We start from the raw sequence: 24,959 nt of genomic DNA, 5'->3' as shown, positions 1-24,959 counted from the left end.
CTTCCTTCCAGTTGTCAAGGGACATCTGTATACTGACAAGGCCCACCCACCCTCCATCCTTGGATTATAACCTACTTATAGAATTGAAAAACAACAGTAATTCTAATAGGGATTAAAGCAAGAGGTACTACATACTAAGTATGTGTATTTTTTCTACTGTCAAATGTTTTTACATTTCAGATTAACATGAGTGCAATATACATATGATTAGATGGCAATTGTTATTTTGTCATTTTATAAATGCAATGGGACTTCTGTTGTATTTGATCATTCATGCTAAAAGTTACTGCATTCTCTAAGAATGTCAGATCAGATACAGTAATTGATGTTCTTGTGCAAAGCAGAACAAATTCATCTGAACTCAATCTGCTGTTTTAAATCTCTCCGTCTCTCATGAGTGTCTTGCAAATACTACAAGATATGCAACCACAAGTGCCAGCTTCTAGCTTTCCCCAAGGGTGCTCAACCCCCGCTCAGCCCCAGGCCCTGCCCCCACTTCACCCCTTCCTCCGCCCCGCCAGGGCCGGCTCTAGGCACCAGCAAAACAAGCAGGTGCTTGGGGCAGCACATTTGCAGGGGCAGCATTCCGGCCATCCTTTTTTTTTTTTTTTTTTTTTTTAAACTCACTTCCTCCCCTCTCGTAACGCTGCATAAGCAGAGAACCCATGGGACCCTGGGAGCTGTAGTTCCTTGCCTAGCTCCTTGCCTATAGAGCCAGCCCTGGAGCAGGGAAAGAACTACATTTCCCAGCAATCCCTTGGCAGCTATCAACAGGAAAGGGAGGGGGAGGGAGTGAAGTAGCTGAGCCATGCTGCAGCTTGCTGTGAATGGAGAGCTGGCTGCTAGAACAGGGTGGCACTGTGAGTGGGGGACAAGTGTGCCCAGCCCAAGGAGTAGAAGGCTTTGCCCCAGATATCCCCTTCAGAAGACTTCCCCAGACTGGATTAGGGATACTGGTGTGACCTCACCTTGCAGCCCCCAAAGAAGGAACTGGGTGGACTAAAGGGACAGTGCACCTCTCTATCTGAAGCCTAGCAAGGGAGGTACGTGGATCCCACTAGAATTTAAAATGAAAAGTAAGGGAGGGGAGGGTCTACTAGGACCTGGGCAGCTTTAGATACAGTACCAGGCACATAGGAGGATTTCCACTTCTGAGCCATGGAAGCAGAAATGGACTTTTCCTTTCCAGATATCGCTAATATTCAGAAAGCGAATCTAGCACCTGCCTTCCAGATTTGAACACCCTCAAAATTCAGGAGTGCTCAAGCTCAATTTGGGCAGCTGTTACTTCATTTCTCCCAAATCAAATATACTGATCCACTGTAACTTGCTCTAGAAAAAGTAGGATAAAATTGAGCAAGAAATGCTTCCCAGTGATTTTTAGGACTGGAATTGCTATTTTCAACAGCCATTGCTTTTCTTTTTTAGTTTTATTTGTTTAAAAGGAAGACAGTGATTGCATTGGCAAATTCCCCATAGAAACAAAGAGTGGAACAAAAGAATAATAAAGGCACATCAACTTTTCCTCATTTATGTAGGACAGTCTTATAATATGCATCCCAGACATCCTCCAATCACACAAGCTGAACATTGTTCCACTTTACTGTAGTTCTGCAACCATATGGGAACCAATTCTGTCTGTGTTCTGTGCACATCCAAAATTCCTGCTGAATGACCCGCCCTGGGAGCGAGTTACCAGTGACCCAGGGCTGGGACAGCAGGAGGGTGCAGGTTAGGGGGCGGGGGGGAGAAGAGCCCAGGGCTGGGGCAGCAAGGAGCGGGGGGGGCCCAGGGCTGGGGTGGGGGGCAGCCAAAATTTTTTTTGCTTGGGGCGGCAAAAAACCTAGAGCCGGCCTTGGCCCCGCTTCTTCCCAGCCAGTTCCACCCCTCCCCCAAGCACCCACCAGCAACCAAGCTCCCCCCAGTGCCTCCCGCCCACTGGCAGCCCCGCCGATCAACTCCTCCCCTTCCTCCCAATGCCTCCTGCACACTGCAAAACAGCTGATCTGTGGTGGGCGGGATGCGCTGGGAGGAAGGGGGAGGAGTTGATCGGCGGGACTGCCAGTGGGCGGGAGGCACTGCGGGGAGCTTGGCTGCTGCTGGGTGCTAAGCACCCACTAATTTTTTTCCCTGGGTGCTCCAGGGCTGGAGTACCCCTGGAGTCAGCGCCTATGTATGCAACATTCTCACATTGCTTCAAAATAGACCCCCGAACTTGTTAGTAACGGGGGAAACTGGAAGTTGGATATGAGGTATAAACCACTCTTGTTACTAAGGGCACGTCTACACTGTAATTGAAGGTGTGACTACAGCACATGTAGACATACCCAAGCTAGCTTTAATCTAACTAGCATGACTAAAATTAGCAGTGAAGCTGTGGTATCACAAGTAAATAGCAGGGCACCAGGTAGGCTTGCACAGTCCGTGCTGAAACCTGTGGTGCCACATCTTCACTGCTATTGGTACCTGAGCTAACTAAATTAAAGCTAGCTCAGGTATGCCTACACAGGCTGCAATCACACACCCTGAATGCAGTGTAAATATACTTTGAGTATAAGACACTTAGTTGAGAAGAGAATTAACTAAACACCATCAGTTGCAATTCTCCCCCCACACCTCCAACACCTCCACAGTGGCTGCTGCAAGTAAAGCCATGGAAGAGATCCTAAATAAGTGAGGCAGGATAGCAATAATAACAACAACTGTACTTTGCTTTTATATAGTGCCTTCCAAATCAGTATATCAGATTGATGGGTGGTATTATCCTTAGATAGGGAAAGTGAGGGCCATGAATCTTAAGTAGAGCTGGTCAGAAAACAAGTCAAATTTTTCATGAAAACTTTGGGCTTTCCCCCTCCCCCCCCCCAACCAAAAGGTGCTCCACAGACCATAAACTGGTAACCTCTTGGTTACAGAAAGGGGCTGGGAAAGAAAAACCTTGGGTTTGAATTTTGTCTCTGTCACTGACATGCTATGTATGATATTGGAGAATTTGAGGCAAAGAGTGACTTCTCATCTATAAAATGGTGCTAACATCTGATTATTACTGAACAGGGATTAATTAACTAATATGTATACAGCACTTTCAGCAGCAACACATGACATAAGTGCTAATTATTATTAATCTATTTACAGGCTTACACGTTAGTTGTGAGTTTTCAGATATGCTGAGGAACCTTATGTCATCACAAGGGAATGTTAATGATCCATTTGGAAGATGTTACAAACAGACCAATTCTGCACACACTTCGCAGGTAAGTTCTTGAACGGATGCATGGATGAAAGAAAACACACACACACACACACACACACACACACACACACACACACACACACACACACACACACACACACACACACACACACACCACTTTTCCAGATAGTAGTTTCATTTGTATCCACGGGATAACAGACCCCTTTGATTTCAGCTGCTAAAGTACAGTAAAACATATCTGGAAATGTGGAGCTCTACTGATCTGTACAATGTGAGCCACAATTAGTAGGCAGGAGGCATTAATATGGTTTCACCTGACACATTGCTGAGATATACAGTATCCAGTCTTATTTTTATGGCCTTCCGTTTGATGGACTCGTTACTGTGCAATGCATAAATTACATAAATAGAATAAAATACATCCTGCGACCTGCAAAAAGTGGAGGAAATAAAATTAAATGGTGCTCCAGGCAAGTTGTGTGCAGAAAATACGCTCTGATTTTTTTGATTGAGATAAGCAAGTGAGTGCCAATAAAAATACACTCCTCAGCTTACTAGACTTCTCCTGGAAATCTGAATATCAGCTGCAGAGAATGCAAACAGAAATAGCACATTGGTCCTTCTCTTGCTATGGAGCATTATTGAAGCCAGCACTGCATCTCCTCCCCCTTTCAAAAACAAAAAACACCAAACAAAATGCCTTCACCCCCCCGACATGCACTGGCTCCCATGACCCAGGTAGAGTACTGACACTAGGATTTCTCAACCACAAAGGCAACAGTAGGAGCTAGTTACCATGCCCAAAAGCACTTCCAAGCTACCAGGAGGCATGGCCATGCCTACCATTCCACCCCAACTTGCTAGTACCTGACAGCAAGCGCTGTGGGAAATGCATGCTCTACTTTCACCACCAAGCGGAAGGAAGGCTATACAACACACACGACTTACAGCACTCCCTTTGGCACTCGACCTGCAGCTGCCCTGTGCATATAGAAAGCCACAGAGCATCTCCACTCATCCACTGCATCTCTGAGCAGACCCCACCCTCAGTGCTCCTCATAATTTAGCTCATTGTGCAGAGTATATCAAATCATCTGAAGACAAGTAGAGTTCACTGTATTGGGACAGTATACTTTAAGCAGAAAACATATTGATCTAGAAAAAAGGCAGACATGTTTATTGTGCACCCCCTGTATAAGGAGTCCCCAAATGGTAGGTACTAGTCAAATGCACATCACTACAGCATCACGCACATACCTCTAGAGTAAAGAGTCCTTTTTGCACCTTCATAATAAGCTCAGTTTTTCAGAGGTTTAGAGTTCATCAGGTTCACGTTCTAATATAAACATTTAGGGGAAACTATCAATGGACTGTGGCAAGGGACTAATTTTTAAATTGCTTTCTTAAAACATTTGGAATTGGATAGATACTTCAGCTGTTAAAAAAATAACTTTTGGTAGGGCTTTGAAATACTATCGGAGATAGTCTGACCTCACGTAAAAAGATGGTTTATTTATAACCCTGAAAATGGCTGGTTATTTCTAGTACTCCTTCTCCAGGCTTTACTATTCTTTTTGTTATTAAGAAAGAAGGATTTAGCCACATGCAAGTTACAACATGGTCCTGACAGAGAGAAGCCAGGAAGTGTCAATGGAGAAGGTCTCCAATCAGCCCTTACTTGTCTGCTGGGCAAGCTACCCCACCTCAGAAGAGGCAGCAGCTGCTGGGGGAACGGGCTGTAAATGGTTGTGGGAGAAAGAGACAAGAAGGGCTTTTTTGAGGGATGGCTTTAGATCAGGGGTGGGCAAACTTTTTGGCCCGAGAGCCACATCTGGGTCTGGAAATTTTATGGTGGGCCATAAATGCTCACAGTTCCTGGCCAATGGGAGTTGCGGGGGCGGCGCTTGGGGCAGGGGCAGCGTGCGGAACTCCCTGGCTGCCCCTACACATAGGAGCCAGAGGGGGGGACATGCCGCTGCTTCCAGGAGCCTTGCAGAGCAGGGCAAGCCCCGGACCCTGCTCCCCGTCAGGAGCTCAAGGGCCAGATTAAAATGTCTGAAGGGCTGGATGAGGCCCCCAGGCCGTAGTTTGCCCACCCCTGCTTTAGATGCAAATGTTGGACAGGAGGAGCTGTCAGGGAGGGGAGGAAATATTTGTGAGGCAGTGCTTCAAGGAGGCAAGTAGCTCATGGCTTAACTTGCGAAGAGTGTGTTAAGATTCTTATTATTGGTTGAGTTGTAGGCCCTGCCTAGCCTGTGGGCTGCACTGTAACTTTGGTCTGAGCTGTGGAGGACTGCAGATGCCGGCAGAATTAAAAAAAATCAACATATATAGTTTTCCTTTTCTCTTGGGCTTCCCTCTAATAACCAAAGGCTGATGTGGTGAGGGCTAGGGACCTCAAGAATCCTGGACTAGACGATGAGTCTCACCAACTGAATCGATGCCCTATGGCCTCCCAAGATTGATATGGCAGCAGATTTCTTCATAAGAGGGGAAGAGAGTCAGAGGTGATGAATGACATCTGAGAGCCCTGGAAGGATAAGTTGGATTATTTTATTTGTTCTGGGGTCATATAGCATATTACATGCATTTATGTAGCGGTACTGCCAGGGTGATTTTAAACACTGCTACTGGTTCGGGGTTTTTTCTCTTGCAGAGTCTCAGCCTTTGGGAAATGATGCCTCTGCAGCTAGCGGAGGCTGATGTCCCCACAGGGCCATGCAGAGTAAGGGCTTGTCTTCACTACCAGGGTAAGTCAACCTAAGTTACTCTACTCCAGCTACGTTATTCATGTAGAGTCAACGTAGCTTAGGTTGACTTACCACGGTGTCTTCATTGCGCTGCGTCGATGGGAGACGCTCTCCGTTTGAATTCCTTTACTCTTCTCGGAGAGGTGGAGTACCGGGGTCAACCAGAGTGCACTCTGCCATTGATTTAGCGGGTCTTCACTAGACCCGCTAAATCGACCCCTGCTGCACCTATTCCAGCAGCATCGATCTCTCCAAGTGAAGACCAGCCCTAAGAAGAAGATTTCAGATTATTTGATAACTGTAAAAATGTTAAGTTTAAACATGTAAAACTGTGTAATAACCTCACACTTTCCTATTTGTTCCTTTAGCAGGCATTGGAGAAGACCAGCCTGGTTTTCTGTGCTGAAGCAATGGTGGGGGTATTATTATTTGGTTACGGTGAAAGAGTGTATGGAGAAAAAAGGGTACTATACCTTTAAGGGACAGGCTATTGCTTGCCACCTGGGAATAATCCAGGAGGCCCTGTCCTGCCCTGGGGGATGAGTTATATAAACAGGAACAGAAAACAGAGCAAGGGAAAGAGAGAAGCAGAAGTCAGGCTGGCTGCAGTTGCTCTCTCAGACACCAGGAGACAAGCCTAAATTGTCTCAGAGACTTGGGTGTGGACTGTAAGTTTGGAAGGCTTGAACCCTGGGTGTGATGAACTATCGTAATGATTCTTGGCCTGAAACCTTATTAAAAGGGGACATGGCATCTGGTTATTCTGCGTTGTCTTCTCCTTGCCTTGGGCTGTTAAAATGGAATCTACTGCTGCTCCATTTAGAGAAATTAAGGTGGGGTGGACGTGCAGTGCCACATTGGGCCACAAGGGGGTGCTCAGAAACTGCCTGCACCTTTACAAATATGTGCTAGGCACTTTCCAAACTTCTTGTTATTTAATGTTTTTGGTGTAAAATTTTATGAAGGCTCTATTGCGTTACCATGTACTATCTCTGGCAGAGCCAAAACCCAGCTGGATCACATTCCTGCTGCTTTTAGGTCTGCTGGGGAAAGGAGAACTGGGCAGAGCCAACACCAGGCTCTTCCTATTCTCAGGCAAATCTGAGGAAGAGGGAGATCCTGCAGGGCCAGTGCTAGACATTTTTAACCATCTTGCCTAAACCACATAGATAATTCCCTTCGCACTATTTAACCATGGCTTTAAAAATCTGACATGGTGGCCAGCCTGGCATTCCAAAGCCACTCTGCAAAATCCCTTGGCTGTAAAGGGACTTGAGAAGCTTTCTTTGAAGGCCTAATTTTCAGCCTGCATGCATGCACTGTATGCATAGTGCTTCTGAAAACTGACACCAATCGCTGAGTGCAGAAAAATGCATATCTATTGTTACTACTGTGTACATGCAACAGTTTCTTTGAAAATCGGGCCCACTGCAGGCAACATAGTGTTATGAGCTGGATGAAATGTTGTTATGGGTTGAGTTAAAACCTCATGGAGATTTAAAGGTGTGAGCTCACCCTTGAATTAACATAACTGTAACCATAAACTCCAACCTAGGATGTGAACCCATGCTGGGGGTTTTGGCTAAGTATTGGGGTTTTTTGGGGGGGGGGTGAGGGGGGTTGTCTGTGAAGAGAGATTACACTGAAACTCTAGGCAGACAAGAACAGAGAGCCGAGGAGAGGCAAGAAAGCCAAGAGGCTTGGGAGCTGTAAGCTAAGAGACTCCCCCATTTATTCTTGGTTCCTTCTGCAATCAAAGACACAGAACTTTATACATTCCTTGTAAATAAACAAGATTGCTCAAAGAAAATACCAGACTCCATCAATTTCTACTTCCAACTGCAACATCCCCCAGAGCTCCAAACTCTGGCTAGGCACTTGGGTTGAAAAGAGGCAACAATAGTATATTAAAAAAACGAAGTGGCAAACATGGAGAAATAGAATTAAGGCTAAGCCTTCTGCCATAGACTTCCCTGTAGTTGCTATGTATCAGCAGAAAGAGTATGTTAGATCACACAGGACCAAAACCCTCTTACTGACATAGCAGGATGATTAAAATGTGAATTTTCTTGCTTTTCATGCTTCATGCAGTGCCTGCAGTGGGAAGAATGAAGGATGTGGGTGAGTAGCAACCTCTTTAAGGCTGCAGATCTAAATTGCAGAGTAGAACACTGAGGCTATGTGACTGGTTAATTAAGTAGTAGAAATCACCACAGAAAAGAACCAGAGACCCTCAAATGAAGCTGTTCACTCTCTCTCAGCTGTATTTTCTGTTAACTTGTGTTTCATTCTTTACATCTCTGCATCCTTTCTTCCATCCTCAAGTATAAAAAGAGGGGTGGGAGAAGGGATAATTCTGAAGAAATGCTGCTACTTGGCACTTGCTAGTAGGTGAAAAGTACTGAAATTCAGTTCCTGCTCCCTTGAACAATTAGTTTGTTACACCATTATTTTGGTGTAAGGTGTTTTGTATTTTAATAGAAAGAGTTTAGAATAAGCTTCAATACAGATGGCTAGAGATGGAATCATTTCCACAGTACAGAACTTTACAGGGAGGAGGGAGTGCACCACAGAATTATAAATAAGCAACTCAAGCAACTTCACTATTGCCTTCTTTATTAAACCAACCATGTTTGTGATTTATTGTTTTGAAAAACGCACATATTGTTTCTGCAAGGACATTTTATAAACCTCCTGCAACCACTGTAGAAAATTACCTTGACTTCATAATGTCACTCCCACATGAACTCCTCAGAGGGAGAGGAGGATGAATGGCTAAACAAATTACAATGAGCCACATGCAACACGACAGAAAGCATTCCACTGGGTCTTTTAGCAAGCTGGGTGAGGGAAGGGGACAAGGAAAATGTTATTGCCTGGCATCTCCTCATAAAACTATAGACACAGATGCACGCAACCAAGAACATGTATTTACAGTGCATTGCCTACCACAAGGAGCATTAATTATGCACGGCCGGCTCCAGGGTTTTGGCCGCCCCAAGCAGCCAAACAAACAAACAAAAAGCTGCGATTGCGATCTGTGGCGGCAATTCGGTGGGAGGTCCTTCGCTCCGAGCAGGAGTGAGGGACCGTCCGCCGAATTGCCGCCGAACAGCTGGACGTGCCGCCCCTCTCCGAAGTGGCCGCCCCAAACACCTGCTTGGTAAGCTGGTGCCTGGAGCCGGCCCTGGCATTATGCATGTCTGTCTTTCATTAGCCTCCTGACTTAGTCTCTGCATATCCAAATCTAGCGCCTAGTCTGACTAAAGAAACATAAAAAGTGGCTCATAAAGAACATCAATAAAACAAATTATGGGATCTCATCTGGAAAGGCAGATTGCTAGTAAGGGAAGATTTAGCCTAGCCATGACTGAACCTAAAAGATCATGCTACTTATGGAGATCCATTTTTACAGAATACTGCCACTAATAAAATAATCATCCCTCTTTGTATACAGAAATAAATATAAATATCTGAGTTCCCACTGGCATGTCCTCCCCCACCAGCTACTGTGCTCCCCACAAACACACATTTGTTGGAAATTTGTTTCTCCATCTGCCCTACAAACTGGATCCTTAAAAGGGAGGGAGAGGGGATTCTCTGTTAGCTGTGTGTTTCCAGCATGACTGTTGCTAAGACAGTGCCGGCTTTCTGTTCTGCCTCCTTCAGCAGCAGCCGAGAGAGACCACCCCTATTTCTAACAGAGAAGTAGAGTCACAGTGCATGGAGATTTCTATGGGCATGCCTACGTGTACAGTGCTGCAACGGCACAGCTGGTGAAGAGACTCTATGCCGATGGGAGAGCTCTCTCCCGTTGTTATAATAAAACCACCTCCATGAACAACAGAAGTTATGTCAGCAGGAGATCACTGTGCACATGGGTGCTTATGCCGGCATAAGTTACGTCACTCAGTGGAGTGGTTTAAGCTATAATGTAGACATAGCCTAAATAAAATATCAGATTCAAGATTTTTAAAAAATGAAAGACAAACCAACCCAGATCGGGCTAATACTCTAAAACCTCTACCAAAGCTTAAAAGTGAATTGGGGATGAGAACCACCCTTTAAATAGTCTATTGCATGCATAAACTGTCCATTAATTTCACACTCTTGTTTGGTTCTCTACAGGGAAACATATGCACATGAGTATTTGGCATACTTCACAAGGAATGAAAGCTGATATCCAGTTGGGCCAGTTATCCATCTATATCCCTCTGAAAATACAACTTATTGGATCAAACTGTTGGCAATTTTACTTTATATACTAAACTTGGATGAAAGTCTAAGTCTGCCCCCTCCCTTGTTTCTACCAATCTAACTTGTGTAATCTTGGGGAAGACACTCAATCTCCCTGCATATCAGTTTCCCCCTCTGTAAAATGGGAATATGATGTCCGTTTTGTAAACTGCTTTCTTCAGATCTGGTTTAGAATAAAAATCAAACCAAGTCTGAAGGCTGTTAAAACGTACTGTAATTTACTAAATTTCTATTAAGCAACCTGCTATCTTGAGTCTGCTTCAAAATATCCCAAAATTAAGAGTACAATTTTGCTATATCTTTATTGGGAGAATATCTTCATAAACTAAACAATTTTTGTCCTTCCCTTGTGCGATTACTTAAGACAGGTTTCACTACCTACATTGATTAAATACAAGTCTAATGATACAAAGAGATCATATTTTAAGTCGTAAGCACATCAGGCAGTGTTACGGATGAGCTTTCAAACAACTCTGCACTGCTTGATGTCTGAATACTAGTTTTGGCAAAGAAGTTTTTGCTTTGCTTTTGTATTGTATGTTAAAAATAATAATTTAAGAAAAAAGTTTTGCCAGTGGAACTTGTAACTTTCATTATCTGGAATACTAATGACCTATACCTTTTGAGGAGAATATATAACACAAACTTTATTTGGCAAATTGTGTATTCAAGGAATTGCATTGGAATTTAACACTTGGATAAACATCATTTAATTACTTGGCACTAGTTAAATTCATTACCATTAAGTGGAATTTGTTAAATACTAACCTCACTAAGCAGCAGTGATTACCACTCGGTATCATTAGGTTAAGCCAGTCTCCTGGGAGACATTCCAATAAAGCAGTCATCCTGATTTAAGCCTGGTCTATACTAGAAAATTTAGGTCTGTTTCACTATGTCAGTCAAGGGTGTGAAAAATCCACAACTCTGAGCAGCGTTGTTAAGTTGATCTTAGGGTATGGCTACACTTGCAGATGTAGAGCGCTTTGAGTTAAACCAGCCTTTGTAGAGCTCAGTAGGGAAAGCGCTGCAATCTGTCCACACTGACAGCTGACAGCGCACTGGCATGGCCACACTAGCAGCTCTTGCAACGGCCACAGAGAGCAGTGCACTGTGGTAGCTATCCCAGCATGCAAGTGGCTACAACATGCTTTTCAAATGGGGGTTGGGGTGGGGTGGAGTGTGACAGGGAGTGTGTTGTGTGTATGTGGGGGGAGAGAGAGTGGGTTTTGGGGGGGCTGAGAGCATGTCAGCATGCTGTCTTGTAAGTTCAGACAGCAGCAGACCCCCTCTCCCCCCAGCCTCTCTCTCTCACACAGCATTCCACAGTAATGGTTGCTTTGTCTCAGAGCAGATAAAATATATGGAGATATACCTATCTCATAGAATTGGAAGGGTCACCAAGTCCAGCCCCCTGCCTTCACTAGCAGGACCAAGCACAGATTTTTTCCCAGATCCCTAAGTGGCCCCCTCAAGGATTGAACTCACAACCCTGGGTTTAGCAGGCCAATGCTCAAAGCACTGAGCTATCCCTCCCCCCGCAGCTGCCAGAAACAGAGCTTTCAAAGGGCATATCGCATTCCTGCAGCGACTCCAAAACAATACAAGAGTGGCCACTTGACTTAAGGGGATTATGGGATGTTTCCGGAGGCTGATCAGAGCGCAGTAATGGAACACCTCATTCACACTGACATCTGGGCGTTTCAGCCAAGGTGCACCAAGCGTTAATCTTCTCGCCGAGGTGGAGTACCAGGAGCCTCTAGCCCTGGAGTCAGAGCGCTCTACATACCTTGCCAGTGTGGATGGGTAGCGAGCTAGGGTGTCCAGGGCTACTTTAATGTGCTCTAACTCACAAGTGTAGCCAAGCCCTCAGTCCCTGTGTAGACAGCAATAGGTCGATGGAAGAATTCTTCTGTTGATCTAGCTACCACCTCTCAGGGAGGTGGATTAACTACACCAACAGGAGAATATCTTCAATCAGCAAAACTAGTGTCTACACTGAAGAACTACAGATGCAGCTCCAGCTATGCCGCTGTAGTGTTTTAAGTGTAGACAAGCCCACAGTGTGATCAAATTAAGTAGAATGTACTGTGACAATATTTTACATTTGTTGGGTTCTATCCATCTAGCTTCCGCACTAATCTGGGTGGTAGTAATCCCCTTGGGTTCCGTCTGCTGCCCTCCTGGTTTGGCCGGGTACTGTCTACTTAGAACTCAGGTAAGTGTTTAACAAATTCTTTAATAAAGATGTGAGGCTACAGACACCAGAGCTCTGCGGACCAGGCAGCGTCACAGTGACGTAACCTGACCAGCAGATAGCTCCAAAGAACTGGTCACAACATACACTATATATATTAATAAAGTAACCGATCAATACAGAGCCAGGCAAATTGATGTTAGGTAAACAAAGTAACCAATTAATACAGACCATGAGCCGTTGTTAGGTAAACTGATTAACCAGTCAAGAACTGTTGTTAGGTAAACGGGTACCTTTCACATGAATGATAACCCTAAGCAAGCTTCTGAGGCCTGTGTACCTCAGGCCAGGAGTCCCATCTACACATATGAAGACTCACAAAGGTCACGTAAGACCCCCTGATTTGACAGCCCCAGGCTGCCCTTACTCTGCGGGCCATATCCTGGTAGCACACCCTACAATCTTTCTATAGCACTTTCATCCCAAAGTACACCTCTCCCCCGATATAACGCGACCCGCTATAACACGAATTCGGATATAACGCGGTAAAGCGGTGCTCCAGGGGGGCGGGGCTGTGCACTCCGGCGGATCAAAGCAAGTTCGATATAACGCGGGTTCACCTATAACGCGGTAAGACTTTTCGGCTCCCGAGGACAGCGTTATATTGGGGTAGAGGTGTACTTTCCAAATTATACATCTATAGTACCACGGAAATAAAGTAGCCTGAGGGGCTTATGGTGCAATAAGTATAGTAAACTCAAAGGAACTCTACCTTGCTGAATCAAGCTGTTTGATTTTAACCTGTAGGTCCAGGAAGCATAGGTTACTAAGGCAAGGTGTATACTAGAAACTTTTGCTGGTATAGTAGGATCGATTAAGGTTGTGAATTTTTACTACATTTTTAGCCTGGCAGTTATACCAACAAAATGGTGCTTTTACTAGTATGGCTTATTTTGCTTGAGAAACTGGTATAAGCTATACCATCAAAATAATATTTTTGCCAGAAAGAAGTGGGTCTTACACTAGGAAGGTTTGCCAGTACAGCTATATTGTTTGGTGGAGATCAACTTTTCCACTTTTTGCAGGCTTAATTTTTTTAGTGACCAAAGCTGCATTTTGGAACCAGGCCACCTTGTTACCAGGTATCAGGAATATTTCCAAGAACAAAAGTTAAGCGGGAGGGCTCTAACCTAGCATCCAATATCAAACTGGTCCTTTGACCCAGCTCGTATCAGAAATTCTTGATACAAGGGCACTCCCAAAACATACCAACAGCCAATGTAGCACCAAGGGAGTTACATTTCCAACAGCAGTCAGCGTTTATAAGGCCCACTACCATTAGCCTATGTGGGAATCAGTATGTTCAAAAAAGTGTCTATTGGTGACTAAACCATAGTCTCGGGTCTATAGCTGCTTTTTTATCATTAGATACAATTGTATTGCAGTCGGTCAGAGATAACAGTGATTACTTGATTTTTTTTAAATCAAATCTCTATTCCAATCAACTCTCAAATTATCAATCTTTGGCGGAGTTTTTTGGGGCAGAAACTCATAAAAGGATACTGCTGGCTGAGTAAATCCAGGAAGTTTTCTCCAAAATGAAAAAATATATATATTTTTTGCATTCGAAATGTTCTTTTGTTACTAATCCTGTCTTTCTTAAATGGTTAAAAATGATCATTAAAAAATGCATACATTTCCCCCTCTTTAAGGTGTTTATTGTTTGCATTGCCTTCATATGGACAATGAATGCACAGTAATTTTAACTTTTATATTTAGACAGTTTCACTATGTAGTTCTCACGTGCTAGCAAAAGGCTGCAATGCTTGGGTTGCAAGGAGTGGGGTGGGCAGGTTGAATAGTTATGTCCAAATCAAAAACTGTTTCCATTACATTTAAAAAATATACTGCTAGTATGAATATTTTTATCTATATAGATTTTGTAAAACTATTTTGATTACAAAATCTAAATATTCATATTAGGTTACGATATACTGTCCTTTTAACTTCCTCACTCATTTCACTCTCCATCAGGAAGCCCAGGTTTAGATGACCCTCAGCAGAGACATTGCACTCGGGAACAAAATGCAAATATAACCACTAAAGACGTACACGCTCTCTGCATCTTTCTTCAGCTCACTGTGACTCATTGTTACATAAGAACTGGACCAGATGGTGATCCACTGAGACTACAAAACAGGCTGTATGCCTTTTGGCCCTTAACCTGAAAATGCTTCACCATGTGCACAGTATATACACAGGTGCGTAAACCCTACTTGTATCCTCCTTAAAGTGAAGAAAAATGTTTGCAGGATCAAGGCCTTTGTTTATATTCATTTTCCTTTCTGTACTATAGAACACACAGTATGTAACAGTTTACAAAATATGTAACTGTATTGTACATGCTGAGCCAAATCATCAGCACCAGCAATTTCTGCTGAAGCCAACAGGAATTAGAGGCTCAGCTCCCCTATCAATTCAGATAATTATTTTTTGTGTATTAGTTTTCATTCAAAAACATTTTTATATCAATCCGCTGCTCTCATTTCTTCTGCAGCTTTATTCTTCTTACTCATTCTTTTTCTCCTTTACTAGCTCTCCTGTCCCTTTCCACTTCCATCTCCTCCTTCCTCTCACTCCCTCTCCTCCTTGTTTTGAATAGACTCATTTAAGGGCATTGTCCTGCACCACTGAGGTCCATAGGGCTTAATCCTGCTTTTAAATATCCACTATCTAGACTTTAAAGTTAACTTTAAGCATATCAGTGTTTGGAGGATCAGCGCCTGCCAGACTCTGGAAAGTTAAAATGACTTATCACAGAGAATTGTCAAAAATATACACAGGAAACAAACAAACAGAAAAGTGCTCTCCTCTCTGATCTCTTTCAGTAATAACTGTAGGTGTCACTTGCAATAATAGTAAGTAAAACATTTCACAGAGAACTGATTTTTTAACACGAGGTTGAGTGGTTATTTTAGTCGACTTCACTAATCTGATTTGAACTTTTTTAAAGGTATGTACATTTACTATGAAACAATAGGATGGGTACATTTAAAAAAAAACTAGGGGCAGATTATGCCCGTAAATCCATCACTGAGGGGATCCTCCAAATGCATATCTCACCCAACCCATGCAACAGGGACCATTACCCACTTCTCTGGCACTATCATTAATTCCTAGGACCATGACGAAGGTTCTCCATGGGGTGAGAACCTGCACAGGTAGTGGGGGCTGGGTATGCTCGCTTAGCTGGCTCACATGCTCAGGGTCTAATTGATCATCATATGTGAGGTTGGGAAGGAATTTTGCCCAGGTCAGATAGCCTTTCTCTGCAGCATGGTTTGCTGTGAAGGTCCCTTGCTTGGATTATCTGGGTATATCTTAATCACTTTCCTGCCATTGCAGGGGCCTCAGGCATTGATGCACTTGGTCCTTCCGATTCTCTACCTGTGACACGTTATAGTTCAGTCTCCTGTGGGCTGCAATACTTTGGTCTAATTTTGGTTGTTGGGTTTTGTGTGCAGGTGCTGGGTGGTGCTGGCAGCCTAGGATACACAGGAGGTCAGACTAGATGATTTGGGTTCCCTTCTGGCCTTAAACTCTGTGACAAAAAGGGAAGGGCATAGGCATGGGCATGAGGGGTGCATGCTGTCTCCCCAACCAGCCTCATGGAGCTTCCCTGTAGCTGTATTATGTGTTCCAAAGAGCCCCCTTCATGGTGGGAATTTCCCTTTAAGTGGTTCCTGGGAACAGCTGAGCCCCAGAGGCAGTCCCTTTTTGCACAGTTCCAGTTGAGCTACACTGCCAGGAAGTGAGTTGAGGGTCTGCTGAGGGCACAGAGCTGGCCTAGAGGCACGGGACTTTTGTGCAGATCGCTCTGGCTTCTTGCATTTCTCTTGGGATATGCAGGGCTTCGTGTTGGGCTCTGTAGCTCAATCCTTGGGGAGGCAAATCCTTCCCTTCCCGCACAGAAAGAACAAAGAGGGAGGGACTCTGCAATAAGGTCCCCATAGAAAATTCCTTTCCCTTCGTCTCCCCCGCCCTCCCTCCCTCCCAATCAGATTTTACCATGGAAGGAGGCGATCTGGCCCCAATAATAAAATAAACTAGTATGCACTGAAGAGTCATACAGTGAACTGTGTCCAGTTTTTCCCTAACACAGTTATACTGAGATGGAAAGAATGCCACCTTTCTCTTCTAAAGAAAATTTGTGCTCCGTTTTTGCTTAATTCTGGGAGTATACTCCCACTATATGGAATTGAAAATGCTACTTTTTGTAATGTGGACTTACAATCTATAGGGGATGGGGCAAAGACCACTAAAAAATTAATCTTAGGAAAGCTTTCATTAAAAAAAAAAAAAAAAAAGAAGGCAGGTTCTGTGACCAGTAATCTGATTCCCTCTCAAAACGATTAAGCTAACCTCTGATAACTTCTTCAGTATTGCTTACACAGGTCTCACAGGATGTCTGGTGCAGCAACCTTAAGTCACCTTAGTTTAATTTTTTACAACACTGAACATAGTTTTCTTTTGTTAGAAATTAGGTTTCACTACTGCAGAGTTAAAACAGTTCAGTCTTGATAGAAGGACAGTGTTTGGTGTGCATTATTCACCTGTTTAAAGAGTTTGATATATTGGCCATTGAGCTGTAAACAATGTCAAAATATTTGTTTCTTTTACAACTGAAGTCCTTGCTAATCCTGCACATACGCAGCTGTTTTCTGATCTTAAAATTCCTTTAACCGATTCTTAAAATAGGGCTTATTGGTGATCATTAAGTGGAACTTGATAGCAGACAGCAAAGGCATCTAAATTTTTATGGCTGTTTTACCAAGAGAGACCCCATAACACAGCACAATTAACATGAAAGAATCCGACTTTCCTAGCCATTACTACAGGTGACAGCAACTAGCTGGCCACCATTAGCACAGGCTTCACTGTATATACAAGCCAAACAACGGCCTGGTCTACACTACAGAAGTAGGTTGACCTAAGGCATCTTATGTCAACCTAATAATGTCAGTGTCCACGCCACAGCCTTGCTCCTGCCAATGTAAGTGCCCTACTACACCAACATCATAACTCCACCTCCAGGAGAGGCGTAAGGCTTATGTCGGTGTAGTTAGGGCAACACAGTGTCCCTGTAGACATTATGTTATTTACATGGGTTGTTGGCGCTCATTCTTGTAAATTTCATGGTTCCCTGCTGGAGAGCTCGACTCACAGCTCGGACTGTCACCTCTGGGCAGGTCGGGGGCTCCCACTAGAGCCTGGCTGTACCCAAGCTCCTGGCTCCCCGCTTGGAGCCTGGCAGCCTGGGTGCAGAGGTCGCTGCTGGGAGCCCAGATGGCGGCCATGCTCCCAGCAGGGAATGCGGAACCAAGAGACCAGGAGGGAGCAGGGAGCCAAGAGCTCGGTGGGGTGGATGGGGAGTCAGGCTCCTGGCGGGGAGCTGCATGTGGAGCTGAGAGCCTGGGCTCTCAGCCCCCCTGCCCAGTGGCGGATTAATGATTTTGCCGCCCTCAGCCACATATGAACTTATTAAACATCAATATTTTTAATATCAACACCAATATTTTCACTTTTTACTTCACTACTACTTTCCACTGTTTTTTCTGTCTCGCTGTTGGCACTAACTGATACAACAAAGGAATCTATTTTGCACATTTTTGCTATCATTTCATTTTCCCTTTCTTTCTTTTGTATAGCTTTTTTTTTTTTTAACTGAGAACCGCTTAATTTCTTCATTATTAACATTTAGGATTCTCGCGAGTATGTTTACTAAATGGCGTCGTGCCGTCATTGGTGGTTTCAATATGCGCTATGATTGGTAGAATTGCAGCGTCACTGATGCAGTGATTACAAAAATGCTGCTATTATAAATTTGCCGCCCGTGGCCTAGGCCTTGTCATCCTAGGCGATAATATGCCGCTGCGTGCGCGCGCTCTCTCTCTCTCTCTCTCTCTCTCTCTCTCTCTCTCTCTCACACACACACACACACACACACACACACACACTCTCTTAAGTCGGTGGAAGCACTCCCAGTGAGGACAAGCATCACTGACAAGATGGACATGAACCACCACAGTAATTCCTGCAGTGGCTGTAAGTCGACCTAACAGAGGTCAACTTACATGTGTAGTGTAGACATGCTCAAAGTAACTGATGAGCACTTAGAAAAATGCCACTATTAAATGTTAAAGGAGTGTCCATCTGCTCTCTAAATTTCCTTCTGCCATTTTGAGCACAAAGGGTAACCTTTTCAAAAGTGACACAAGAGAGTTAGGAGCTTAAGTCCTATTTTCAAAAGTGACTAATGAGCTTTCAATGACTACGTGCCTAAGTGACTTTTGAAAATGGGACTTAGGTGCTTATGAAAATTTAACCCAAAATCATTTGTGGATGCAAACAGCATTTGTGTGCACACAACTGATAGCATCAGCATGTGCAATTTCAAAGTTTTAGGCCATCCAAAAATTTACATATGCAAAATTATTTTCTTTTTTTTATTCTCCCACACACTCAGGTGTTTAGGGCATCAGTGTTTGCCATTTATTTTGGTCTTATGCTGGTCTGTTCAGGCTTCTGAGTGTCATGTTGATGGATTTGGCTTTTCACTATTGTTCTGCAGTGTTTCTCTAGGTTGTCCTCTTTTTTTCTTTCCAGGTTCATCCACATTATCACTTGCCAGGGAATTTGTGTTGGTGGCAATCTTAAAGTGTGTTCTAAATATGTCCATCATTATCATCCTCTTGCCATATTTGATGCTTTAGATTGATTTACTCTATTTAGAATTTCTGATGTTGCACTAAATTCTTTCCAGTGAACTCAGAAGATATTTCACAGGCATTTAGTTTGGAATGACTTGATCTTCTTATCAATTTCTGTTGTAGATTTCCATGACTTTGCTCCAAAAAGGAGGACAGACATGATACTGATGTTAAAAATTTATATTTTTGTGTCAGTCCCAATCATGCTACTTCTCCAAATCGTTTCAGGTTTATAAAAGTTGTTTGCTGCTTTTGATACTTGTTGCTTGATATCTAGCATAGTGTCAACATCATTGCACATCCCTACATAGCATCACCATGCAAAATTGCAGGCTTAAATTTAGATGCCACTTTTGAAAATTTAACCACACAGATATTCACCATTTTTCAATTCCACCATTCACCAAATTTAGCCATATGCCATTTGCTATTTTCTCCAACTTTTTTATTTAAAAAATAAAAATAATTTAAAAATTCCATAATCACAACCAAAAAGGTGAGTTGCACTGTTTCTACTTAATCCTAATTAACATTTCTTTTGCAAATCAGTTATCCAAATTAGAGGTCTGAGTCCAAATTGAGGTAATTAGGAGCACCAGAGTGAACAATCACTTCTAGGCCCTCTATGGCAGTAGTTCTCAACCAGGAATACGTGTATCCCTGGGGGTACGCAGAGGTCTTCCAAGGGGTCCATCTACTCATCTAGATATTTACCTAGTTTTAAAACATACATAAAAAGCACTAACAAAATCAGCCCAGACTTCAGAGAAGCCCCCAGCCCAGAGCCCTTCAAAAAGTTCTGGAAAGTCAAAACATATGTGATTTTATATGTTTATTTGAATGCTGTTTACCAAATAAATACATTGATGTTGCTATATTAGTCGTCTATAATTCATTTAGTACAAAAATCTGGGTTACTGTGGTGAAAATAGTGTATCAAGCCTTGGTTCAGGAATTATTCCCCCCTCCACCCCCTTTATACCACTGATTCCTGTGGGAAAAGTGGTTTCAACTTACAATGCAATTCTGAGGAACAAATTGTGTCGTAAGTCCGAGGACTCCCTGTACACTGAAATGTAAGTACAATATTTATATTCCAATTGATTTATTTTATAATTATGTGGTAAAAACGAGAGGGTAAGCAATTTTTCAGTAATAGGGTTGTGCTGTGACACTTTTGTATTTTTTATGTCTGATTTTGTGAGCAAGTAGTTTTTTTAAGTGAGGTGAAACTTGGGGGTATGCAAGACAAATCAGCTTCCTGAAAGGGGTACAGTAGGCTGGAAAGGTTGAGAGCCACTGCTCTATGGAGTTACATGCTGATTCCTATTCACTGGCAGGATTAAAGACAGTTCGGATGCACAGCTGAGGAATGAAGGCATTTCTAGAATCTTACTCTATTTCATAGCCAAAAATAACTAACATTCTCAACAGATTTTCAAAAGTTCTTATTTGTCAATCTGGGTTATTTATTTCTGTTATAACCTCTTGTGTCTGAAATACCCCTGGCTGTCTGGACTAGCAATAATCTTTTTGATTACTGTATATTCCAGAAGGCTTCTAATATAGTAGAAAACCTATGTTCCGTGTTCCCTTCTTGTTTATAGTTTCTCCAGCAGTCTTTTTTATGGATCTCTTCACGACCCTTTGTTTTTAGACAGGCAGAATAAAATGTATGGGGCTGATCTTCAACTGGTGCAAATTGGCATAGCTCAACTGAATTCATATGATGATTTACAACAGCTGCGATACTGGCCCATATATCTTATAGTGTACCTCTTTCATGTAGTTACAAGTAATAGAATTACACCTAGTGCACCCAAACTCAGACAGATCAACATGTTCCAAAATAACATATAAAACTACCCCCATTTGGTCATGAAATACTCTGAGTTAGATTAAAAATCTACTGTTTTGTATGTTTTACCTGTAAATATATTTGGACACAATTTGAAATAACGTAGTTTCTTAGAACACTGACATTCCAGAGTATAAATGTTTTATTCCTTCTTTTTGTTGAAAAACATTTATTCAGGAAGCATGAGTGCAAAGGAATGTTTTTAAGTCTAGACATGCCTCTTATCAAAGCAAGGATGCATTCCACATTACAAACTAATTGTTTATGCGTTATCCTATTTTCCTCCATTTGTTTAATCATCCATTGATTAAGGCAGGGGTGGGCAAACTACGGCCCGCAGGCTGGATCCGGCCCACAAGCCGTTTTAAGCTGGCCCGCGAGTCACACCATGCGGCTCGGCCCCGCTTCGGCTGGGGCGCTGGGTCGGAGGCTGCACCACGCACGCAGCTCCTGGAAGCCACAGCATGGCCCCGCTCCGGCTCCTATGCACTCCAATGGGAGCTGCAGGGGCAGTGTCTGTGGATGGGGCAGTGTGCAGAGCCACCTGGCCAAGCCTCCACGTAGGAGCCGGAGAATGGACATGTCGTTGCTTCCTGGAGCCGCTTGAGGTAAGCGCCGCTCGGAGCCTGCACCCGAGCCTCACCCCACGCCCCAACCCTGATCCCCCTCCCACTCTCCAAACCTCTCGAGCCTAGCCCGGAGCACCCTCCTGCACCCCAACCCTCTCATCCCCAGCCCCACCCCAGAGCCCGCACCCCCCGCCGGAACCTGCACCCTTTCCCACACCCCTGCCCCAGCCCTGATCCCCCTGCCACCCTCTGAACCCCTCAGTCCCAGCCCAGAGCATTCTCCTACACTCCAAACTCCTCATCCCCAGCCCCAGCCCAGAGCCCACACCTCAACCCCAATTTTGTGAGCATTCATGGCCTGCCATACAATTTCTATTCCCCTCTGTGGCCCTCAGGCCAAAAAGTTTTCCTACCCCTGGATTAAGGTCTTCTGGGTTGAAAACATCTGAGCCAAAGCCATAAACAGATATAAAGTTTTATCCATCTTCATTATCTTGTTGATCTTATTCTATGTGTGAAATGTTTGGCTCTAATCAGGCTGTCCTCTGGGTTAATTTAGGATAATAATCCCAGGGATCTGGTGTTTATCAAAGATTTTTCCAACCTAATCCAATAACATTCTTCTTTACTTCCCCTAAATACAGTAGGGATCTAAGGTTGGCCACTCAACAGTTTTGGGTTAGATTATATAAATACAACCCTAAAGCTTCAAATGGTATTTGTAACACATTCTTTTAAATGTTAGGCCACTTCAAAACCCAAAGAAATTTCATTATGGCTATATGAATTCTTATTATGTAAAATGTCTGACACCTGAATAGAAAACATCAAAACATAATACAAGGCTGACATTTCATTTGTCTTGTGCTGCTTCTCTCCAACCACTTTACAATGTATTTGAAGTTTGGAGTTTCTGAAGGAGGTCCAGGAAATCCGTTTTATGAACATCTACAAAGTTATTGGTAATCTGGGTTTCTAATTACCATGAAGATACAGAAATATTAGAAGTACAGTCACCATTTGATTGTCCTATTGGGAGTACTTCTGTATTTTGTAGATTAAACATGTATTTTAGCATGGAATGAATCTTTCTAATCCCAGAATAACCTTGGAACCAATGTTAGGGGCTTAGTAAATAATGATAGCAAATCTAGATTTATTACAATCTGATACATATTATGTTCTTTAGTAAAAGCTTTGTGGGTAAAATTCAAGCCAGATTCAATGGAAGTTTTGCCATTGACTTCACCATAACCAAGATTTCACCTATAATTTCAATACAATATTTACTCTAACCAGCCTTACTAGTTGCTCAATGGCTAAAGCAAAAAAGATATACCTGCTTTTTTTTTTTTTTTTTTTTTTAATTTACTGCCAAATTCTGCTGCCAGATGCACTGGGTTAAATCTTGAGTAAATGAGAGCAGAATAAGACCCTTAAAGAGAAGTTCCCATTAACCAAAGCCTCTGGCTACAAGGCTATTGTATAGTGCAGAAATCCAGTTAAAATGTGGGGTCAAACCTCGTGTATTTTTCTAAACATACAAATAAAAACAGACATGTAACCTACTCAAAATTCTGTGTATCCTGATTGGGCTGAACAGATGAGGTTTGCAATTCATCTGAAATTTATGTCTGTCTATGGTTACAGCTTATTTCAGACACATGTATATCTAAGGCTGTAGAAAATAACATTAAATCATACTATATTTGGGAAATTAGTACATTACCATTTAACTAAAGACTATATCATAGTGCATTTGAGCATGGGGGAAGTGTTATGGTTGGGCATTCAACCTTATCTTTTGTGTTTTCTGGTTTCTCAGCACCTAATCATTCAGCCATAACTTTGCGTTAACATATTTTTTGGCATATACATTTGTATTTTGTTGGCCAGCCACAGGGAGTTATGAGACAAAAGCACACCAATCAGGGTATTACAGCCTAAACTAGGGTGCTTCTCTTGTTCGTAAAATTACTTGCAGAAGGCTATTGCTTTGCTTGTTTTCTGTATTTTTTCTTTCATTCTCTCATATTTTTTTTACTGAAATGTCCAACATGATGTATTAAAAAAAAAAATGCAAAACCCCCTCACAACGGTAATTCTGATAACTTGTCAGAAATGTTCTACATGTAGCATTCCTCCCACCATAGGAATCCACTCAAAAGCTAGTACAGTCTCAGGTTCTATTATCTATACCAGTGGTAGACAACCTGTGGCCCGTCAGGGTAATCCACTGGCGGGCCACCAGTTTGTTTACATTGACCGTCCGCAGGCAAGCTGCCTGCAGCTCCCAGTGGTCGCGGTTCACCGTTCCTGGCCAATGGGAGTTGTGGGCCGCGGGGATGTGCTGGCCGCCACTTCCCGCAGCTCCCATTGGCCAGGAACGGTGAACCGCGACCACTGGGAGCTGCGGGTGGCCGTGCCTGTGGATGGTCAATGTAAACAAACTGTCTCGCAGCCCACCAGCGGATTACCCTGACAGGCTGCAGGTTACCCACCACTGATCTATACATTGAGACCCTCTATCATGCTGTCTGGCTTGGCTCACAACTGAGAGTGCCAATCTCAGGTCAGACTGTCAAAAAGTAAGGCAGACACCCCAAACTGGTGGTATAGTCCATACCAGGGGCTCTCAACCTTTTCAGATTACTCTGCCCCTTTAAGGAGTCTGATTTGTCTTGCATACCCCCAAGTTACACCTTACTTAAAAACTGTTTGCTTACAAAATCAGACAAAAAATATAGAAGTGTCATAGCACAACACTATTGCTGACAAATGGCTTACTTTCTCATTTTTACTATATAATTATAAAAAAAATCAATTGGAATATAAATATTGTACTTACATTTCAGTGCACAGTATACAGAGCAGTTTAAATAAGTCATTGTCTGTATGAAATTTTAGTTTGTACTGACTTTGCTAGTGCTTTTTATGTAGCCTGTTGTAAAACTAGGCAAATACTTAGATGAGCTGATGTACCCCCGGTGTACTCATACTCCTGGTTGCGAACCACTGTTTTATAATTAGATTTCACTAAGCCAGTTAACAAATATGCACTCCTGGATCACTATACCAGTATTACCATGGAGTCACAGGGTACGTCTTCACTACCCGCCGTATCGGCGGGTAGCAATCGATTTATCCGGGATCGATATATCGCGTTTCGTTAAGACGCGATATATCGATCCCCGAACGCGCTCACCATCGACTCCGGAACTCCACCAGAGTGAGCGGCGGTAGCGCAGTCGACGGGGGAGCCGCGGCCATCGATCCAGCGCCGTCTGGTAATTCGATCCAAGATACTTCGACTTCAGCTACACTATTCGCGTAGCTGAAGTTGC

At 43.3% G+C, this 24,959-nt stretch overlaps 1 protein-coding gene and 1 long non-coding RNA gene across 10 annotated transcripts in view; one reads left to right on the top strand and one right to left on the bottom strand.

Annotated features, from left to right (window-relative positions):
* RAP1GDS1 (Rap1 GTPase-GDP dissociation stimulator 1) overlaps positions 1-24,959 on the bottom strand; it is a 157,266-nt gene that overhangs the window by 67,090 nt on the left and 65,217 nt on the right. The gene's annotated exons all lie outside the window — the stretch shown is intronic.
* LOC135983569 (uncharacterized) lies at positions 669-7,535 on the top strand. Its single transcript, XR_010601261.1, has 3 exons — positions 669-1,043; positions 3,136-3,254; positions 5,587-7,535. It is a non-coding gene; the product is annotated as an uncharacterized LOC135983569 (long non-coding RNA).

The sequence above is a fragment of the Chrysemys picta genome, chromosome 5 (assembly GCF_011386835.1).
Source record: "Chrysemys picta bellii isolate R12L10 chromosome 5, ASM1138683v2, whole genome shotgun sequence".
Lineage (NCBI taxonomy): Eukaryota > Metazoa > Chordata > Testudines > Emydidae > Chrysemys > Chrysemys picta.
The sequence above is the reverse complement of the archived record's forward strand: the minus strand, read 5'-3'. Positions and strand labels throughout refer to the sequence as shown.